Genomic DNA, 13270 nt, shown 5'->3' with positions numbered 1-13270 from the left:
TTTGTATATCTAATGTATCAGAGTATCTATGATAATGATTAGGGAACATAATAAAAAACATTTATATGTCTTACTCCCCAAGAGAATTTAAACACACATATAGGACATGTACATGCTTACAATTAATCATGAAGCAATCACAAATCCTAGTACTAATTAATGATTCGTAAGAATGATTTTCATTTCGGAGTAAGGTTTTATTGAAATTAGGGATACTAATTGTCAAAGATTTGGTTCCCTTTTTTACACATGACATGAGTCTCCAAAATTAGATGTTTCTCCTCTACCAATGAGTATCCATAGCCATGATGGAGTCATCCACTATCATAAGGTAACTGAATTTCTGAATTCTTGTTTACCGTTCATGTTAGAGGTATTCATTAATTTTAAAAAATATGTGATTTTACAGGATGGGAGGGTTACGCACTAGAATCAATCCAATACCACTGACCTTGCTCCACTGCAAGCAACATCCATAAGCCTAGCATAGATGTCAACATACCCCATTAGAAATCACCTCAACAGAAGGAGTGGGAGGATTACCCACTATATTTTAATTTAGTCTCATTGGTCTTGCTTTACTTCAAGTAAACACCCATAGCTCTGGAAGAGATACACGAATGCCCCACCCAAGAAAACATAGGTCCATATCCCTAGGGTAATATCCATATGCACAGTTGTATATATACATGGGCCATCGTTATTCCAAAAACGGAAGGGAATCTTCGAAGATTTCCTTTTGAATTTTTTTTTAGTAAGATCATAACACTAGGATATAAATTTTTATCTTTTACTTGACATAATATTTTCATTATTCTTACATAAAAAATCGTCAAACTTAATATAACCAATTTCTAATAATGTTTTAAACTTTTCATAATTTCTTCAAGTTAATTTCTTTGGTGTACATGTTGTCGGTCAATTTAATATAACCAATTTTTAGTAGTGCCTTAAATTTTTCATAATTTCTTCAAATTAATTTCTTTCGTGTACGTGATACTACGTATGTTTGATGAGATGAATATTGATAATTTAAGAATACAAATTTAAATAATGCAATTTCATATCAAACAAAATTGATTTTCATGATAAGTATAAGTTAAATAATAATAGAAATATACAAATGATAGAAATATACAATTTTATATGTGAATTAGGGATGGATTTATATTTTTATATCTTTTTATATTTTATCTTAGTTAGGCAAAGTAAGCCTAGAATAATTGTTTTTTAAATATTTATTATCTTAACATAATTTTGATATACAAAATTATTATAGTTATAAATAAATAATTTTGAATTAAATAGGTATAAAAGTATTTTTTCCAATTTAGAAACTTCGCAACTTTGGAAATAGAAATGACATCTTTTGTTAAAGGTAGGGCTTATTTAGAAATATTAAAAAAATGTTGCAACACAATGTTTATTTTAATTTAACAAATATCTAAATTAGCTTTCTAAATATACCATGCTGCATGTAATCTTTCTATATTTCCTCAATTCTCTAAATTGATAAGTGATGCACACCAACGCTCTCCTTGAGATGGGGCTGACTCAAAAACACAAAAAATAAACATTCAACAACAAATTTACAATTTTAATTATTTTTAACGAAATTTTAAATAAAATTAAGTAAAAATGTATGTGGAAAAATCCAAAATTTAAATTTAAATTATATTCTCAACTCTTTTTTTAAATGATTTTTTTTTCAATTCAATACAATAAAAAAAAAATTGACTACAATAAAAATTTACTATATATATTTGTATAATCCAATAAAAATAACAATTTATTTTTTAGTTGTCAAGATTTGTTTAAAAACATTATTTATTTATGATTGGAGATTTGCATAGTTATTCATATTGTCAAAATCTTTCTACACAATTCACATTAAAGATTTTGACAATTTTTTTTAATGGTTTCATGCAAAAAGTGAATCAAATGAATTTGCCTTTTTTTGCTATTATTTTGTTTATTTACTTTAATTTAGCTATATCGAAATTAAGCGATAGGAAATGCTAGCTATAATGCATAAGCTTCCTTAATAATTGTTGCATGAGCTTCCTTAATAATGGTTGAGTGGTTTATTACATGTGAGCATGGAGCATTGAACTAATGTGATGTATAATGGGTAGGTCGATATTCAAACATGTGTAGACTTATTACCTTTTAAATTTTAAATGAAGCCCTTTAAGTGGAGTGTGCATGAGATAGAATGGTCGGTTAGGCAGGGTGAATTTGTTTTCAACATTCTATTTTATTCATTTTAATTAAATTTAATTAATTCATATTTGTTTTGTATTTAATTTGTATTTATTTACTTTATAATTTAAATGCTATGTTTACATGTTCTTTTTAATCATTTGGTATTTTGATTATAAATCTAATTAATTTCTTTTTATTTTTAATTTATTTAATTTAATTTTTTATTTTGTAATTATTATAATGACAACTCTAACTTATATGTATAGGCTTTTTTTCCATTATTATTTTATGATTAAAATTTCAAAATTTTTATTTAATGTAATAATGATCCTTTATAAGTTATAATGATCATTGTAGCAACAGTCTTAATGCAGGGTCAACACAAAGATTTAAGCGAGCCATTCGTTTTCATAAGAATCATGGGAGGAAGTCATATGATGAGGGAGGTAAGGGAAAAAAAAGAGAGCCAAGTTCTAATGGGGTCAAATCAAGCACCAATATCTGGATCCAAATGGGTATGATGCCTCCCTGCAAGACATAAAAAATTGTAGACCAAATACCTTCAAATTAGGCATGAAGTCAACTCACGAGGAAAAACAAACTCACAATACAAAAACGTAAATCACTCAAATGAAAATATTTACATCTCAAACTCTTAGTTGATCAATAGTGAGAATAAAACGAAGAGAACACATGAGACTCTAGTACACAAAAATTAACGAGTTCAATGGCTCTTTACATACGTAAAACACTTTTTTGTATATCTAATGTATCAGAGTATCTATGATAATGATTAGGGAACATAATAAAAAACATTTATATGTCTTACTCCCCAAGAGAATTTAAACACACATATAGGACATGTACATGCTTACAATTAATCATGAAGAAATCACAAATCCTAGTACTAATTAATGATTCGTAAGAATGATTTTCATTTCGGAGTAAGGTTTTATTGAAACTAGGGATACTAATTGTCAAAGATTTGGTTCCCTTTTTTACACATGACATGAGTCTCCAAAATTAGATGTTTCTCCTCTACCAATGAGTATCCATAGCGATGATGGATTCATCCACTATCATAAGGTAAGTGAATTTCTGAATTCTTGTTTACCGTTCATGTTAGAGGTATTCATTAATTTTAAAAAATATGTGATTTTACAGGATGGGAGGGTTACACACTAGAATCAATCCAATACCACTGACCTTGCTCCACTGCAAGCAACGTCCATAAGCCTAGCAGAGATGTCAACATACCCCATTAGAAATCACCTCAACAGAAGGAGTGGGAGGATTACCCACTATATTTTAATTTAGTCTCATTGGTCTTGCTTTACTTCAAGTAAACACCCATAGCTCTGGAAGAGATACACGAATGCCCCACCCAAGAAAACATAGGTCCATATCCCTAGGGTACTATGGTGATAAGGGAAGCTCTCATTCATGGTTATAATGTAACTATCCTTACCAAAGTTTCAATTGAATTTTATGATAGGCAAATCTTATTGTTGTAGGTCTAGCACTTATGAATTAATGCAATTCCTGATGGTAGTCATGTGTAATCAATATGAGAAGAAAGATGTAGTGAGAAATATTTGATAGGAAGTTGACTTTGTTAAAGAAACTAAGATTTTATCTCTTTAAAGATAGTTACCCCTCAGCTATGATTTGCAAACAAAGTCTTTAATTATATAATAAAGACTCATTAATATGATGCATACTAAGAACTCATATATTTGTATTCCATTCTAACTATGATCATTTAAGTATTCTTTAAGACATAAAGCATTTCATCTTTATTCATGTTAAAACCAAGAAGCATAAGTAAAAAAAAGTTTATTTATGTACATGGTTTCTATACATAGTATGTTGAAAGGAAAAATTATTCAAATAAATCAAATGGCCAATGTAACCAGGACAATAATGTATCAACTCCATAACTCTTATCTCTATGTTTTGAAAATAGTAATATGTTAAGTAGTTGTAAGGAAGGGGAAGGTGTTTCACTTATTTTAATTCCTAGAGTGGAGTTGATATCTATATAATGGTAAGATGATATTCCCTTAAAATATTCCTCAATCCAATCATATACAAAATCATAAAACTTTGTATGATTGCTTAAATGACGAAACAATTATAACATATATGTATATGAAATAAATTCATAATTTACCATTGACCTTACTCCACTTCCAGTGAGCATTCATAGCCCCGACAAAGATATCAACAGACCCCACTCCAAGAAGGATTAGATATACATGTGAAGAAAAATATAGTGGTGGAACTATCCATGAAGGAGGAGAGTAAATTGTACAATAGCCCAAATCAAGAGTGACAATAGCATGCAATATCCAATAAGGATTTAAAGATATGTGGTCATATTAGGGACCTATGGAGACTAGGTGATGTTGTTAGTATATATTCAGGAATAGGCCTAAACCATCAAGCTATAAAATTAGTAGACCCAATGTCTGGTGACTAAATTCCATCATAAACATTTCAAAGGAGCTATTAAGATATCATTTATAAAATTACTTTATCTGGCACATGATATGTACATTTATCATTTATTTTCATTTTCATTTTTATTTTGATTATTAATTTTTATTTTTTATTTTTTAATTTTAATTTTAATTATATAGATATATATACATGTAGATATTATTATTATTATTATTTGACAACAAAGACTTAATAGGAAAGGTAATGCGTAAGAAAATGACCATTTACATCAAGGTCAATCTCTTTGCCTTCAAAATTTCTAAGGGAGAAGGAATTATCATCTTCAACTTGGTCTGTGACAAAAGGATCGATCCATAAGTTATAAAATTTTCCATGTTTACTCAACTCTTCATTCCTTTTGTCCCATTTGAGGACCTAAAAACTGGGAGGAAAGTCCTATCTTTGGCATGCTTGTCAAACAATTGTTTGAATTTAGCTTGGTGTCTATTTATTATTTCATAAGATTTCTCCCTATCTTGGTGTAAATGGATCATATGGTTGGTTTGGTGTTGGAAGTCATTAGGTTCCTCATTTCTCTCCTATAATTTTTTCATAATCTTGGTAATGAGATAAAGAGGAATAATTGTGTTGAGACTATAAACTAATTGGGATGAAGTACCAATGGACTTATCCATGCTTACCTTGTCTTCCCATACAACGTATTTTATCACTACATGCCAGTTTCACTTTTTTGACTTCAGAGATTTCTTTAGTATTTTCATAATGTTCCTATTGGTTAATCAAGCAATCCCATTTCCCTGTGGGTAGTATGTTGTTTAATGGACAAACCTGACATCATAGTTATCTTAGAAGTTATGAAAGTTTGTTGAGCATAAAATCTTAGAATGATCAACAATGAATTTTTCAGGCAACTAAAATATGAAAATATGTTTTCTGTTAGGAATTCCATAACTACTTTATCACCGATTTTCTTTAATGGGATATGCTCGACCCATTAAGTGAAATATTTAGTTGTTGTGACAAGCCAATAATGTTGGATACTCGAAGGGGGGTGATTTTTACTGGTAAAGTCTAACCCCCACTATTGGAAAGGGGCATCAATTATGATATGCTTTAGGGGTAAGGCAACCAACTTTTTCTTGCCAGAAAAACTTTGGCATTGATGACAAGCTCGCAACTTTCCATTCACATAATTGAATAGGGTTAGAATATAGAAACCACTTCTAAAGATCCTATGAGTGGTGGCCTTCCATTTGAAATGGTCACCACGCAATCCACTATGGTGTTGGGTAATTAAATAATCAACTTATTTGAGTAATATACGATTTAGAAGGACACCTACAGGGACTTTCCAATATAATTTACTGTCTATTATATAATATTTTACAGATTTCAATTTCAAAAAATGATGAGAAGGCTTACCCACATGACCTGGAAACTAAAGCGTCTAGAGAAAGCTAATAATTCCCCTATACCACTCAGACGAGGCAAAGTTTGGGTTGATTGTGTTATGGTCCAAATGAGGTAGAATCAACCTTTACTGCTTATCCTACTAGTCCCCAAATGCTTCATATGGTGTCACTATAGTATATTGATTGACACCCAATGCATTAAAATTAAGCCCCATCAATAATTTGGCCAATCCTTGGCTCTTTACAATTTTGATAGGTTTTAATTCGAGTTCATACTCTTGTATTTTCACTATCCACTTCCCATGTCTACCTTTAGTGTCCTGTTGCAATAAAATATCTTTTACTGTTGGGTGGGGAAGGTAGATGATAGACTTGGATGGTAGGAAATATTCCCTAAATTCCTTTAGTGTCTTTACCAATGTGTAAACATGATTTTCAATAATACTTTACATGAGTTTTGAGGATTGCATAACCTTGCTAAAAAAGGCCACAAGATTCTCATAGCCTTGTTGGTTCTTCTATAAAAGAACAAAAAAAATAGTATGTTCAGAGGCAAATGGGAAAATAATAAAATCAATTTTATAATTTGGACTAACAGGTATTGGTGCCTCCATTATAGCTTGCTTTATTCTATCAAAGTAAAACCTCTCCTCCTTGTTCCATTTTACATCGTTACATATCTTGAGTATCTCGATTATATTTTTAATGAATTCTGCAAACTTGGGAATGAACCTATAAAGAAAATTAATTTTGTCGAAGAAGGCTTATACCTCCTTTTTAGTACAAGGAAGTGAGTTTGTTTGAATCACATCTACTCTTTCTGGGCCAATACTCACCACACATTGAGAACAAATATGACGAGTAACTTGCCCTCAGTCATAGCGAAGAAAGACTTCTTGGGATTCAAGGACAAGCCATATTTTCGACATTTCTACAAAATTGTTTCCTGATGTTTCAAATGCAGCTTATCACTCTGAGAGACGATAATAATGGCATCTAGATAGACCACTATAAAATGATCATTCTCATTGGTGAAATCAGTTTACATTGCACTCTGAAAAGTAGCTCCTGCATTCATTATCCTAAAGGGCATATTATGGTACATAAAGGTTCCCAAGGGGATTGTGAAGATTGTTTTAAACATATCATCCTTATGGAAAACAATTTGATTATACCTAGATGATACCATGCAGGAAGTATCACCTACACCTATAGAGGACAAAGGAACAACTCACGTTGTTCCAAGTTGTATTGAAATGCAAATACAAGAGATCAACATGTAACTAGTAATCCCTAATTCTCTAGTCTCTGCAACAAAACGAAATTCATAGATTTTATCCCCAACTAAAGTATCGTGATGGGTAAAGAAAAAGGAAGATCATATTGACACCAACATGTTTGAACAAGAGATAGAGTAGTTGGATAAGGAAACCCAATGAGCTATTGATGACATAAGGCTGAGAGATTCAAGCACCTAGGGACATAATTTCTACAGGTGGACCCCGATTTCTTTCTGCCACTGACTTTGAAATGAATATTTTGAACCTTCTATTTTTCTAGCCATAAATCAGGGAAAATCAATAGGTGTTGGGATCTTGGACTTCTTCCCTGGCTATTAACTTGGGGGAAGTGTTAGGTATGTATGTTATCAAACTTCACAGACATGCAGGAGAATTTTTTCCTAAAGATTTATTGACTCAAGTGTAGGAAATAGAAAATGCAATAAATGTTTAAAAATGTTTCTACTCAGCTGCATGTGGCATGAGTGGCTCTAAGGATGATAAAAAACCAAATAAAATAACTATACGATATCGTAATTCGATAGTCTAGATAGCCTAAATACATTGGACCCATTAAGAATTTGTTGGAGGAGAAAGAAAAAGAGATATCTTCAGGTTATCTTTAGGCTAGAAGATGACATAAAAATGGACGAGTTGGTCTTCTTAGCCATATGACTCGTCACTCTTCAACGAAACCACCAAATGATTAATTTTCCTAAATATATAACCTAAGCCCTCACAATTGACCTATCTACTATTGTCCCATTTAGATCCTACTACCACTTTACATATTTAAACCATCTAGTCCTCATCAATTACCCCTCCTATTTTATATCTACCAAGCTTCTTATGAGCATTGTGGATGTTGCCAATAAAGAAAAGGAATTTTACAGATGGACTGATGTAATTTTTCTTCAACGTATTCTTGATTTGTAATGAAAATATATGGATTACTTTGTATATCCTCTAAAAGTCAAATTAATAGATGTAGAGGTAGATAAAATTTTAGAAGAGAAAAGAAGAACATTAAGGCTTACTGAAGAGAAAAGTATAGGGAGTTGGTTTTTATACCATAAATTTATTGTGATTCATTTATATGGTTTTGAAAAACAACCCTTTCCACTACCAAAGTACATTTCACCTTTATTGTTTTCTTATGAAGTTCTTAGGTAAAATATTGTTGTGAATGAATTGCATTTTGTCTCTAAAAAAAGGGGGGGAATTATTTAGTTATCCATATGCTATTTCACCCCTAGCTACTAAAAATAAGAATGTTATAGATGCCCTGAAAATGGGAATGTTGTCTTTTGGACTTCCGCAAGACAATATCTAGCATTATGATCCTTTGGGAATCATCTCGGGATTAAAGAAGTAGGTAGGGTTGTCACCCTATATTCATGAAGGCAATATTGAAATGAAAAAGGTATTGAATGTTCTATTACTTAGGTATCATATTGTACGGGAAGTATCACCTATATCGACAGAAGATGAAGAAGCAACTCACGTTGTTCCAAGATGTACTAAAATTCATATGTAGGATCAACATGGAACTAGTAACCCTTGTCTCTCTAGCCTCTGCAACAAAAATAAAGTCAAATATTTTAACCCCGTCAGAAGTATTGCGATGGGTAAATGCAAAATAGTATGATATTCATTCCGACATGTTTAAATGAGAAATAAACAATTTGTATAAGGAAATCCAACAAGCTATTGATGACATAAGGTTGAAAGATTCAAGGGAATAGGCCCTTTACATTAAACACAACTTTACTAAATAAAAATATATAATGGCGACCAATGCAGAGTTGGATTTATTATTGGAAAAATCTCAATCAGCAGAGCTTCCAACACTTAAGGACATAATTTCTACATGTGGACCCCAATTTATTTCTATCACTAACTTTAAAAAAAATATTTTGAACCTTAAATTTTTCCAGCCTAAAATCAGGGAAAATCAATAGGTGTTGGGATCCTAGAATTATTCCCTGGCTATTAATTTGGGGAAAGTATTGGATATGGATGTTATCAACCTTCACCAACACACAGGATAAAGTGTGGCATGAAGATTGCTTGACTCAACTGTAGGAAATAGAAAAATGCAAGTAATGTTTAAAAAGGTTTTTGATCAGTTGCATGTGTCATGAGTGGCTCCAAGGACAAGAAAACAATGAAAAAAATAACTAGAATATATAGTAATTTGACAATCTAGATAACTTAAATACATTAGGCCCGTTATGAAGTTGTTGGCAGAGAAAGAAAAAGAGATCAAAGCTCAAGAGGATATTCTAAAAATACTTGATTACGATCCTCATGTTATGATTTAGGAATTTGAAAGAAATGAAGAGGTTGAAACCTACCTCCAAATGATGGAAATATCCTTGGGGATCAAGGAAGAATAATATCAAGAGACTCTTAAATAAACAAAGCTCCTGAAGGCAGAATCCCGCGAAAAAGAGGAGCATCACCTCAAGCTCTTGGCAAAATACAAAGCTTCAATTGATCAAGCTCTTAACTATTCTTAGGAATTCGAAACTAAAGACTCGAAGCTACGAACTATTAAGACAACTCAGTTAGAGAAATAACTAGAACTATCTCGGTCAGAGAAGAAAAGAGCCGAACATTAAGGGGAGAATTTCATAAATAAAAAAAGTGATGAGATCAAGAAAATTCAAACTACTCTAAAAGAAAATCATGATGAGATTAAGACCCTACAAGAAGTAATTAGAGTTACCCTCATGGGAAAGAAACTGTTCATACAAGATAAAGTAGAGATATGGAAGAAATTTAGAAAAAATATTTCTACGGTTAGAGCTTACCTTGAAATACTCTCAGACTGTGAAAAGGTTATTATTAAAATTAAAAAATTAGAAGTGAAAAGTAAAGCCTCAACTCTTGAGGAAAGATCGAAGGATATTGATTCTCTCATTGATCTTATCAACACCTTAGAAGATGAAACTTAGGGAGAACTGGGTCTGGCTCCTAGAGATCAATGGGTTTCTCCCTCTGTATGTTAAACGAAAAGCATGTCGTGATGAAAGTAATGTGGGAAGAATTCAAAAAGGCTACTAAGGAAATAGATGACTTTAGAGCCAAATGGAACTATCTTGGTAGGTTTGTCATGCCTTAATTTTTGGGAAAAGATAATTGGGAAATATCTCCTGAGGAATTCTGTGATAAACTAAATAATATAGAACGAGACCTCAATTTCTTGTTCATACAAGGTGAAGGAGCAGTTTCACCAGATATAGTCGTAAACGGTCTTTGCAGAGACTTTACCATTTTGGTCGAGATTAACAAAATAATACATAACCTTACTACATATTAGTACTATATTATATCTTGACTAGTGGTGTGTATAACAAACTATAAAAATGTTCCCTGGTTGCCAATTGCAGAATGGGATAAAATAGCTAAGTTGAGGAACCATTTAAAATGAAATCTCATTATAGAACATGTATCCTTAACAAATCAAGTTGTTCAGCCAATTCCACCAATGAAATCCATAAAAGAGTAGCTGAAATACTAGAGCAAAATCATTTTAATCACTACTCAAGCACCAATATTTAGGATGCGTGGGGGTCATACTTTCTCCCCTATGGGCAGAATGAATAAAGTAAAAAATACAAAGTCGCGAAGGCCTCATAACGTATAAACATTTTATTTTATGATTTATTTTATTTTAATTCAAATTTGTTACATTAAGACAGTTACTCAAACAATTATTTTTCATACTAATTATTTAAGAGCATGTTTCCGGTAAAGGAGGGGTTGTTGATAGAAGCAAAAATTTTCAAATTTGTCAAAATTAATTGTATATGCTACACAGTCTTTTGTTACATCGTTGAAAATATTCCTTGTGTTTTGTTGAATCTTGTTGTGTTTGTTTATTTGTCAATGGAAATCGCAAAAAGCTAAATCTAAGACTTGTTCTCGTTTAGAAATTATTTTTTTTAGTCTTTTATGTTCCCATATCAATCCTATCGATCTAAATGACTCGATGATGAACATTCAATTCTCATTTGTGTTAGAAGATTATCTCTTAACTTAACAATGGTCTATTTTTTACATTTATGATTGTTACAGTGTTCTATTTTGTAATTTGTTTGTACATGATATCATTTTCACTTTAAAATATATAAGTTTCTCCATTGTCTTTGCAAGTGTTAGGTTTCAATATTTATTATTGAGTACGACTATCTTCAGATATTTCAAATGGAAGATTTGAGAACATTTGTACATCTCGCAATGATCTCTCGTTATATTTGAAATGACTTGGTATCTCGTACCTTTATGTCTGTTCTTATTTTGTTTTTCTTTTACCTTCGTATAACCTAATATTGGAATTTAATTGTTCAGGTTCATCATTTGTATCTAGACTACAGTTTTCAAATATTGTTTTGGATAGAACTTCCTCTTCTGTTAATACCATAAAACTAATACAACGAAGAAACTATCATCATTTGACCTTATTATATTTTCTTATCGAAAATTACATAACTATCATTGGGATTATCCCTAGTGTTGCACTGGTGGTCACCCTATAGCACCTAGAGCAAGAGGGATTATGAGTCCTCAATGAATGTGTGTTCGAGTCATTCATATGTGGGGATGATTTGAGCACTAACATTCTTTTGGCACTGTTGCTAAGGAGTGACTAGTTCAAAAACTATTGGATGGCTAATTATAACCCTATTCAACCACATATTATTTTTATTTTATATGATCAACACAGTATATTAAACAATTTATATGAACTCCCCTTACAGGTTTCCCAAACTCACCAACAACTCCATCAGAATCGGGAAGTGTTAGCATAAGAAGATGAATGAGCACAACCAAACCCAAACGCTCCTAGATAATGACAATAACTAAGGGTCTTAGTCTAAAACATAAGTGCACATCCGCCATTGCCCAAGTACCTTATCAGTCATACTTATTTTTCTTTTCTTATCTCAAAATGGTTTTAGAAACCATTTTAATATCTGTCATATTGAGTTGTGAAAAAATAAAATAAATGATTGTAAAAATAGTAGTGAAATAATATATTTCTTGTTAGTAACACTCATTATTTTTCAATTTGGATATTACATGGAGGTTGACTAGGTCTACATCAGAGGTTACTCACTCTCCTTTAGAGGACCAAGAATTTTCAGTTACTATAGCTAATAGGAGGAGATGTCTTGATGAGTTCAGGAAAAATCATCCATTTTCTCCTAATGTCATAGTACCAGAAACTCTTTATTCTCTCTCTTTTCTTCTAAACTCTGATTATAAACCTTCATCATCAACTTCTCAACTTTCCCACTTATCTTTTACTCTCATATCCACTCCACGAAATAGTCTTTTGCCTTCTCCTTGACAATATTTATTGCCTTCACCTACTTCTTCCCCACCTATGAATGCTTGTGTGAATGCTCGTTATCATCCCCTTAATCTACAAGGGCATCTTAACGATTTTTTTCCCAAATATGATAAAAATATTCCTATGTTTGATAACGAAGGGGAAAGAACTCGTGAAGAACATGTAGTCAAATTTTAGGATTACTATGAGAATTTGGGTTTCAAATATGATGACATTTGCATGAGACTTTTTGTGCAAAGATTGGAAGGGGAGGCCCGAAAATGGTTTAGAACTCTCCCCCAAAATAGTATCAATATGATGTATAGGTTAATTGAGTTTTTTTTACAATAGTTTGGTGTCAAAAAAACTAACTAATTGTGGCTCACTGAATTTTATACTTTAAAATTAAAACCTGATGAGTTAGTTTCTGAATTTAACAAGAAGTTCACTAAATTTTATAACCTTTTACTTGTCGTTGTTAAATAATCTGACACCATCGTAGTTGTGGCTTATTCCATGGATCTCGTTGATGATTTTCCATATGCTTTGCGAGAGAGAGAACCAACTAC

Source organism: Pinus tabuliformis, chromosome 5_2, assembly GCF_031772625.1.
Source record: "Pinus tabuliformis cultivar Carrire ecotype Pingquan chromosome 5_2, CPIR1, whole genome shotgun sequence".
Taxonomy (NCBI): Eukaryota; Viridiplantae; Streptophyta; class Pinopsida; order Pinales; family Pinaceae; genus Pinus; species Pinus tabuliformis.
The sequence above is the reverse complement of the archived record's forward strand: the minus strand, read 5'-3'. Positions refer to the sequence as shown.